The following is a 9,055-nucleotide window of genomic DNA, read 5'->3' as shown; positions in this document are numbered from 1 at the left end:
ACAAGGGTCAAAGTACTTAACTTTGACTGTAAATTTGCACATAGCGGATTCTTCAAGTTTTTGAAAATAAAATTTATGTTTTCGAAAACTATCTAAAAAGTATTATAGCTATAAAAGTCATAATTGAAAATATTTATAAAATATTTAAGAAACACATTGTCAAAGAACAACCTCATAAACTTATAAATAATAATAATAGTGTCAATCTTTTTGAAACGGGTTTGTATATATTAACTAATTTGTGTCACAACCGGGCAATGACGAGAAAAATAAAGTCGACCAGAATCAGTATATCTTTCTACTCATATTGTTTCTTTCTCTCTTTTATCTTCTTTTATTTTTAATCAAATCACCCTTTTTCTCAGGGTGGTATTTTATTATTGATCACAAACTACACTAAGAGGGGTACATAAAACCTATACCTTTTGTCGGAAGGTTGAAGGACAAGTCCAATTCATTACATTTGAGCAGAAAACATATGGGAGAGAAGTACATTTAAGCTTTCAAAAGAACAATAAAACATTACATTTTCAAGTAAAGTATCCTTTCTTTGGTTTGATCCTGAAATTAGGCCTCCCTTTTTGATCATTCTTCAGGGAAGCTTTAATATTCATTGCAAAGATATAGCTCCATGGAAGAAGAAATCCTTCCTCATTCTTTCCCACCCCAAGTTAGCTAGTTCATTCACTTGTATATTACCTTCTTTATAACAAAAAAATGCTGCAAGTTAATTACTACTGTGTACATAGTAACAATAAATGATGGAAGGACAAACAGTGCACTTATCATTTAATTAAAGATCAAATATTCTTAGTCAGATAATACAAAATACTAAAGTCAGAACTACTAATAATTGAGGGACCAAAAGTGCTATACAATTATTGTTTTGGTAAATGACCAAAAGTACTAGTATTAAATATTTTATTATTGTTTTTACTAGCGATGTCGTGACAATGTTTCCTATTTATGTTATTTTTGAAGTTAATTGCCCCTGTCTTGATTGGTTTTTAAGGAGCTATTATGTAGTTAATGCGATCTGTAAGCCGTATTTGTGAAATACGATTTATAAGTCGTATTCATTAAATGTATTTTATAATCGCATTCAATAAATGCAATTAATAAATTCATAAAATGCGAGTTATAAATCGGATTTGGAGCTACTTCTATAAGCCTCATTCAAAAACTGCGATTTGTCGATGCGATTTATAATTTAGGACTGAGCCTTTTCTGTTAACTACCTAACGTCAACAATCTCAACTCCGTAATTGTTCAAAGCGGGCATTTTCGAGGTCTACCTTTTTTATATTGTATTTGGTCCGTTCGAACTCGCCATCCGAATTCACAATTAGTAAGTCGTACTCCGATTGGGAATGATGCATATTTTTAACTATATAATAAGTTAACCTTCTTTCGTCGTACTCATGGAATTTACGTAAAGAAAATCCAAAGTGAGGGTAAATAGCACTTCATTCTTCACTTCTATTCTAACTCTTCTCTGGTTTTCACGTGTTACTTATGCCAGACCCTTTGTCTTTTGCACATTTGCCTTATTTTTCTTTCTTCTTAACCTTCTCTTTTTCGTGAGTGCTTCTTCTACCTCTTTCCTTTTTTCCAATGTTTTCTACTGGGTTTTCTGTGTTATTTTCTTTTTCTGTTCTTTTTAAGTGTTATCGGTTGTTTCGATTTTCTCGCTACTGAGAAATTGAGAAATGGACTTGCTTAATGGGTTGATTCCTTTATTTGGGGATGAACATAATCAGACAAGTATTTTAGCTTCGTTAGTGTCGTTCATTTCTCATTTTCTCTCCTTCCTTCCACTCCCAGCTTCTTTTTCTGGTGAGTTATCGTTCCTTTTCTCTACAGCCATTTCTTCTCACTTTGTTTTCAATATATGGTTTTTCTGCATAGTTTCTCTAATATTTTTCCTTTTTAATTTTGTTGTTTATTTGCTTGTTATCTACTTTTCCTTTTCCTTTTTCCGTTGGATTTCCTTGTGAATTTTTAGTTTCTTGACTACAAGTAGCAGGAAAAAGAAACATAAAAGTACTTTTAGTTTGTTGGGTTTTGAAAGAAGATTTTGAGAAAATTACTTGATAGTATGCCTGAAACAACTGAACAATATTTTTTCTGTTGTGACAAGCGTTCTACCACATACTTCTATATCATTCAGCAAGCTGCAGGGTGCTTCTCTGTTGTAAATTGAGCCAAGTGCCTTTCAATTGTGAATTGATTTGTCTTTGGCTTCTAAAAAACTTAGTATCTTTGTTTGCTTGCGTTTATGACTCTCAATGTCTTCTTTCCTTTGGGATTATTGGGAATCTTCAAAACTAACATTAGGGTTATTGTTCTATTGTAACGATCCGGCCAGTTGTTTTGAGTATTTTAGTCCCGATCCCGTATTTATTGTCTCCTCTATATTGTATTATGGTTATGTAACTTGCTGGGGGTGTTTGGTATTTGTTCGTGTGAGTTTCGAAATGAGATGGGATACATAGTCCCTAAGTTGAAGTTTTAAGTTGAAAAAGTTGACCGTTATTTAACTTTTATGTATACGACTCCTGAATAGAGTTTTGACGGTTCCAATAGCTCCGAATGATAATTTTAGATTTAGGAGAATGTCCGGATGTTGATTTGGATGTTCGTAGGCCGTTTTGGCGTGAATTGACGAAAGTTAGGAAGTTGAAGGTTTGGAAGATTTGGAAAGTTTGACCGAGAGTTGACTTTATTAATATCGGGGTTGGATTCTGATTCCGGAGGTTGGAATAGGTCTGTCATATCATTTATGACTTGTGTGCAAAATTTGATGTCAGTCGGAGTTATTTTGGTATGAATTGGCATTTTCGGAATTTAGAAGTTCAAAGTTTCATAGGCTTGAATTGGGGTTGCGATTCGGAGAATCGATGTTGTTTTATATGATTTTTGGCCTCGAATAGGTCCGTTATGTATTTTGGAACTTGTTGGTATATTCGTACGAGGTACTGGGGGCCCCGAGTGTGATTCAGATTGAATCCATATCAATTTTGGACTTAGCCTTATTGCTGAAGTCCCGGGCCTACTGGTGTCATCACATATGCAGAGGGGTTGACCGCAGGTGTGGAATTGCGGGTGCGGAAGGTGAAGCGTATAAGTGAAAAGGAGAGCCCTGGGCTCGCAGGTGTGGACACCTGAGCACAGGTGCGCCTCCACAGGCGCGGGCATTTCTTACGTTGAAGCGAAATTTGGGAAGGGCCTTTGGGCAGCACCGCAGATGTAGTCGTTCTTCTGCAGAAGCGAGATCGCCGGTGCGAGCAATTGTCTACAGAAGTGGAACCCTTAGAGTTAAGTGGGAACCGCACCTGCGATGATATTTTCGTATGTGCGACTTAAGGGCTGCATATGCGGAATACCTGGGTAGAAAAGGGGTTTTCAAGGGTTTGAGTTTCATAATCCATTTTTGGACCTAGAGAGCTCGGTTTGTGGCAATTGTTCGAGAGTTTTTTTAAGGAAATCATTGGGGTAAGAAATCTTAACTCGGTTTTGGTTAAATTACACGAATCTATTATTAATTTCATCATTTAATTAGTAATTTGAGTTGGAAATATAAAATTTGTGAACACTTCTTAGGCTAAAATTTGGGGATTTGAAAGACGATTTGAAGTCGGATTTGAGTAATTCTTATATGATTGGACTCGTCATCGAATGGGTGTTCGAAATTTTTAATTTTGGTTGGGTTCCGAGACGCAGGCCTGAGTTGACCTTTTGAGTTGACTTTTTAATTCTTTGCAAAGATCATAATTTTATTGTTCGAAATAGTTTCCTATAGTTTATATTTATAGTATGAAGTTGTTTTGGCTAGATTCGATCCGTTCGGAGTTGGATAATCGAGCGAAAGGCCTACTAGTGGATTGAGTTAGCGTGTTTCGAGGTATGTGTCTTGCCTAACTTCGTGTAGGGGAATTACCCCTTAGGTTTGCTATTGTTTTGTAATAATTATGATGTGTGGAAGCCGTGTACACAAGGTGACTAGTGTGTACACGGGCTATATGTGGAAATTACCGGCTTTAGCTATGTAGATTCCTTCCATGCCTTAATTGAGTTATCTTAACATGTTATCTTCATCATTATTAGTCTATTTCACATGATCGAATTGTCTTAGCTCTTATTTGTTAACTGCACTACATGTTTAGTTGAAGTTCGTATTTCCTTTATCCCATATTCATTATTTAACCATTGAATTCTTACGTGAAGTTGTTGTTCTTGGAGTATCTTATTGTTGAAATTGATATTGAGTTATAAAAGTCGTGATTCACATTGAGGCAAAGTGTTAAGTTTTGAAATACTATTATGTTGATTTATTCACTTCCGGTTGTTATTGTTGAGACTCTTGTGTACATTGTGGTAGAGTCATGGGCTCTTTATTCTGAGAACACTATTATTGTTGGTTTCTTTGGCAAGTTGTGATATTGGCACTTGAGTTGCGATTTGCGATATGTTGTGATATTGATACATATGCGGTGGTATAAGGTTTTGGGGTTGAAATAGGTGCGGTGAGATAAGGTGTGCTTGATACGCGTGGATAGTACGGGAACTACTAGAAGCCATGCGGTGTGCTAAGTTGGGCTAAAAGGCGGGATGCTATTTCGGAAAAATAATTTTCAAAACTAAATGCAAGGCTCCCGCGGTGATATAAGAAAAGATTGTGAATTATTTTTGTTATTTGAGACTACGAGGTGGTACCTCGGTAGTGACTCTTGTTGGTATTTCTCTATTGTTGTACTTGTCTTTAGTTGTTTGATTCCTTAGCATATTATTTCTTATTTTCTCCGTGTTGCACTATTTGCTTTAGTTCCGTGTAGCCAATCTTAATATGTTATTTGTTATTTCAATTTCATTACTATCATTACTACACTATCATAGACTTGTACAGTTTTCTTATTTATTCCAGTATGGCCTTGACCTGACCTCGTCACTACTCTACCGAGGTTAGGCTTGGTACTTACTGGGTACCATTATGGTATACTCATGCTACGCTTCTGCACATCTTTTTCTGCAGATCCAGGTACCTCCTACCAGTCCAGGCATTAGCGAGAGCTCAATTGCAAAGACTTCAACGTATACCTGTCGGCGTCCGCAAGCCTTGGAGTCCCCCTCTACCTAGACTATTCTATTTTCCCTTTATAGATATTGATGTATAGGATTATGTAGTACTATTATTTAGAGCTTATGACTTGTATTCGCCGAGTCTTGGGAGTTGTATATCGTGAGTTGCAAAGTTATTTTATATAGTTGATGAGTTTTGAGACTTTAATTATTATTTTAGTTATTTTTGCATGAATCTTAGTCTTACCTAGTCTTAGATACTAGGTGCCATCACGACATCCTACGGAGGAAAATTGGGGTCATCACAAGTAGATATCAAAGCGTTAAGTTCATAGGTGTTATGAGTCACAAACAAATTTAGTAGAGTCTCGCGGATCGGTACAGAGACATTTGTACTTATCTTGGAAGGCTATGGAGCTGTTAGGAAAAGTTTCATTTATTTGATTCCATATCATGCGAATTTGTTAACTTTGTAATTCTAAATATTTGTCTTTCTATTTCTATCAGACTGTGCATGACTCTAGCTTCTCTCTTGCCGATATTCCTATTAGCTATAGAATCAGAAATTCAAGCTATTTATGCATGAATTAGAATATGTTAAAACAAGGAATAGATGGTGCGTGATACTTGTGACCGATTTGGTGTTAGACGCGAAGAAGAAGAAGAAGAAGAAGAAGAAGAAGAAGAAGAAGAAGAAGAAGAAGAAGAAGAAGAAGTTTATGTGGAGGAGATAGATGGGTGGAGTGCTTTCTGGTGATGGAAAGATATGATTATTGAGGGATTTTAGTGGTTAATTAGAGTAAAAATATAAGTTAAAAAAAGAAGAAGAAAAATTGGCAATAAAAAAAGCAAGTAAAAATTACAAAAGATAGAAGATCTTTTGATGGGCTGGTGACACAGTGGTGACATTGCGCCTGTAGAAAGCACCTCATATTGTGAGACAAGTATTTGTGCTTCAAGGGAGAAAAATAAATTACTCCAAATGACTTTCGGGGGTACTTAAATATCATTTCAAAAGTTGTTCGAACACGTTTAGAGTACAAGTTAAGTGAGATTATGTAACAACCCGGCCAGCCGTTCTCAGAGTTATAGCCATGTTTTCCCATTCCTGCTTCTTTATGTGTTGTTCAGCGGTGTCGAGTTGTATCGAGTTGGTAGGTTTGGGTCCGGAGTAGATTTGGAGTGAAATGAACACTTAGTCTCTTAGTTAGAAAGTTAAGTTAGAAAAGTCAACCGGAAGTTGACTTATGAATAAACGAACTCATTGGGTGATTTTAGACATAGGAGTGTGTCCGGAATGTAATTTGGAGGTCCGTGGTAGAATTAGGCTTGAATTGGCGGAAGTTGGAAGTTTAGAAATTCTTAGGATTGAATTCGAGGTTGATTTAGTGTTTTGGTGTTGTTTTGGGTGTTCCGAAAATTTGACTAAGTTCAGGTAGTGATATATGACTTGTTGGACTTATTGATTGAGGTCCCGAGCGACTCGGGTGAGTTTCGGATAGGTTTGGGTTGTGTTGCGCTCGTTTTTCTTATGTTTCAACGTCGTTTCTTCAAGCATAAATGATATCATATTGCACAAATGAGCTCCGATTTCTTTTTTTATTGAAGCATTAGATCTGTATCGTAATTATGGACCCGTATCAAAAAGAATCATCGAATTTGGACATCGTATGAGAATTTTATGGTCCTTTTACTAAAAATTAGGTTACCAGATTTTTTTCAGATTAATTACGACATTGCCACTAACGGCGTATTTAAAAATCTGCACTATTTGCAAATATTAAAACCTATATATCTCCTTCATTATAAGGTCAAATGGAGTGATTCAAAAGCCTAGCTTGACTAGAATTTCACAAGGAACCATTGGAGGCAGAAAACGCGAGTTTAGGGATCGTTTGGCATGACAAACGAGGCAGAATAAATAGCAAAAAAATATATAAAACGAGGGTTTGGTCATTCAGTCATATTTTGAGTTTGGGAACTCGGATTTGGGCGATTTGGGGGGTGATTTTCACCACAAGGATTGGGGTAAGTGTTCTCTACTCGATTTTGGTTATATTTCATGAATCTATCTTTGTTTTTGGGATTTGATTGATGATTTCAAAGTGAAATTGAGGGAGTTAGGGCTTGAGTTTTGGAGAGTTTTAGGTAGGGATTTGAGGGACCAAACGGAGTCCGATTTTGATAAATTTTATATGATTAGACTCGGGAGAGGACGAGGTTTATTATTCTGCCATTTTTGACTGATTTTGAGACGTGGGCCCAGGGGCCGGGTTTTGGCTGGTTTTGGATTTTTGGCATATTTTATAGTTTTTATTGTGAAATTCGATTCGTTAGCCTATGTTGATGGTATTAATCTGATTATGGTTAGATTTGGAGGTTTTGAAGATCGAGTTGAGAGAAGAGGGCATCCCAAAGTAGGATTTTACGTTGTTAAAGTAACTAACAATTTTAACTCTAGCTTTGAGGGTATAAACCCGGAGAATTTTATATCGTGTGACTGTTTGTAGGTGATACCCACTCTAGGTGACAGGCATATTGATGATGGTGAGGCTAGTGAGGTACATGTTTGAGTGAGGCCGAGGGCCTGGTTGTTAGAATATTAATACCATAGCGCGTGAGTTGTCCGCGTAGCACGTGAGTTGACCGTGCGGGTCCAGGTATTGTTACCATAGCGCATGAGTTGTCCGCGTAGCACGTGAGTTGACCGTGCAGATCCAGGTATAGATATGATGGCACGGGAGTAGTCCATGCTTAGCGTTTGGGGTTTGGGAGCTCCTCCGAAGTCTGTACACACCCTAGTGAACGCAGAGTGTTGAGTATTTTGAGTGTTGAGTGCTGAGTGCGAGTGATGAATGGTGGAATGACACTACTGTGAGGTTGTATTTATTTATTTATTTTGTTGCTGCATTTATGTGTTACACTTCTTTGTGGCATTTACTGAGTTATGGAATTTACCTGTTTATTTCTGTTTATTTTTAAATTATGAAAATAAATAATTGGACTATTTTACTTAGCTCGTCACTACTGCTCAGTTCCTTAGTTATTTCTGTTACTACTGAGTCGGTTGTACTCATACTACACCCTGCACTTTATGTGCAAATCCAGGTGAGTTAGAGCGCGGCGATCGTTGAGTTCATACCGGCTATCTTTGGAGATTGCAAGGTAACTGCTAGCGTCCGTAGGACCTTGTTACTCCTTTTGTCATTTCTTCTCTTGGACAGTTAGACAGCTTATATATCTTAGTTCATAGTTTTAGCTGCTCATGACTTAGTGACACTCCGATGTTTGGGGCTCGTTTACGTATTTTCTATATTATATTTAGAGTTGATTTAGTTTATGAGAAATTCAAATGTTGGTATTGTTTTATTAAATTCATATAATCGATTTAGTAGTAATATTTTGGGAAATAGGCTTGACTTGTAACACGATAGGCGCCATCAGGACTATGGTTAGATTTTGGGTCGTGACAAGTTGGCATTAGAGCATAGATTACATAGGTCTCACGAGTCATGAGCCGGTTTAGTAGAGTCTTGCGGATCGGTACAGTGACGTCTGTACTTATCTTCGAGAGGTTGTCGAACCCTTAGGAAAACTCACATTCTTGAATTCTTTTCATGCTGTATTGATTCAACTTGAAGTGTAACTCTTTGAATTCCTTCCATGCATTCGTATGCGCACATGGACGCTCGGTATCTGTTGTGCATCGACGACTTGGGATTCCCTGGATGAGGTGCGAGATGTGATTTTTATGTGTTGATGTCGGGCCAGTCTGGAGGACATGAGGTCGGGTTTTGACTGTAGCTTGAGCACTGAGGTGTTGATTGTGTGAGCGCGTGCTTGTGGTACCTTTGGGGATATTTAAGAGAGTATTCAGCGGCTTATGAGCCTTAGGGAGGTGTGGTTTTATGCTTGGATCTCGTGTGGTGAGTCTAGGTTGAATATTGTGGTGTTATGTCGGGGCAAAGTATCAATT

At 37.2% G+C, this 9,055-nt stretch overlaps 1 long non-coding RNA gene across 1 annotated transcript; it reads left to right on the top strand.

Moving 5' to 3' along the window:
• The first annotated feature begins 1,499 nt into the window (after positions 1-1,499).
• On the top strand, positions 1,500-5,283 carry LOC138904405 (uncharacterized). The gene is made up of 3 exons (XR_011413430.1): positions 1,500-1,836; positions 3,836-3,904; positions 5,033-5,283. It is a non-coding gene; the product is annotated as an uncharacterized lncRNA (long non-coding RNA).
• Positions 5,284-9,055: the final 3,772 nt, after the last annotated feature.

Source organism: Nicotiana tomentosiformis, chromosome 2 (assembly GCF_000390325.3).
Source record: "Nicotiana tomentosiformis chromosome 2, ASM39032v3, whole genome shotgun sequence".
Taxonomy (NCBI): Eukaryota; Viridiplantae; Streptophyta; class Magnoliopsida; order Solanales; family Solanaceae; genus Nicotiana; species Nicotiana tomentosiformis.
This window is presented reverse-complemented; position numbering and strand designations above follow the sequence as displayed.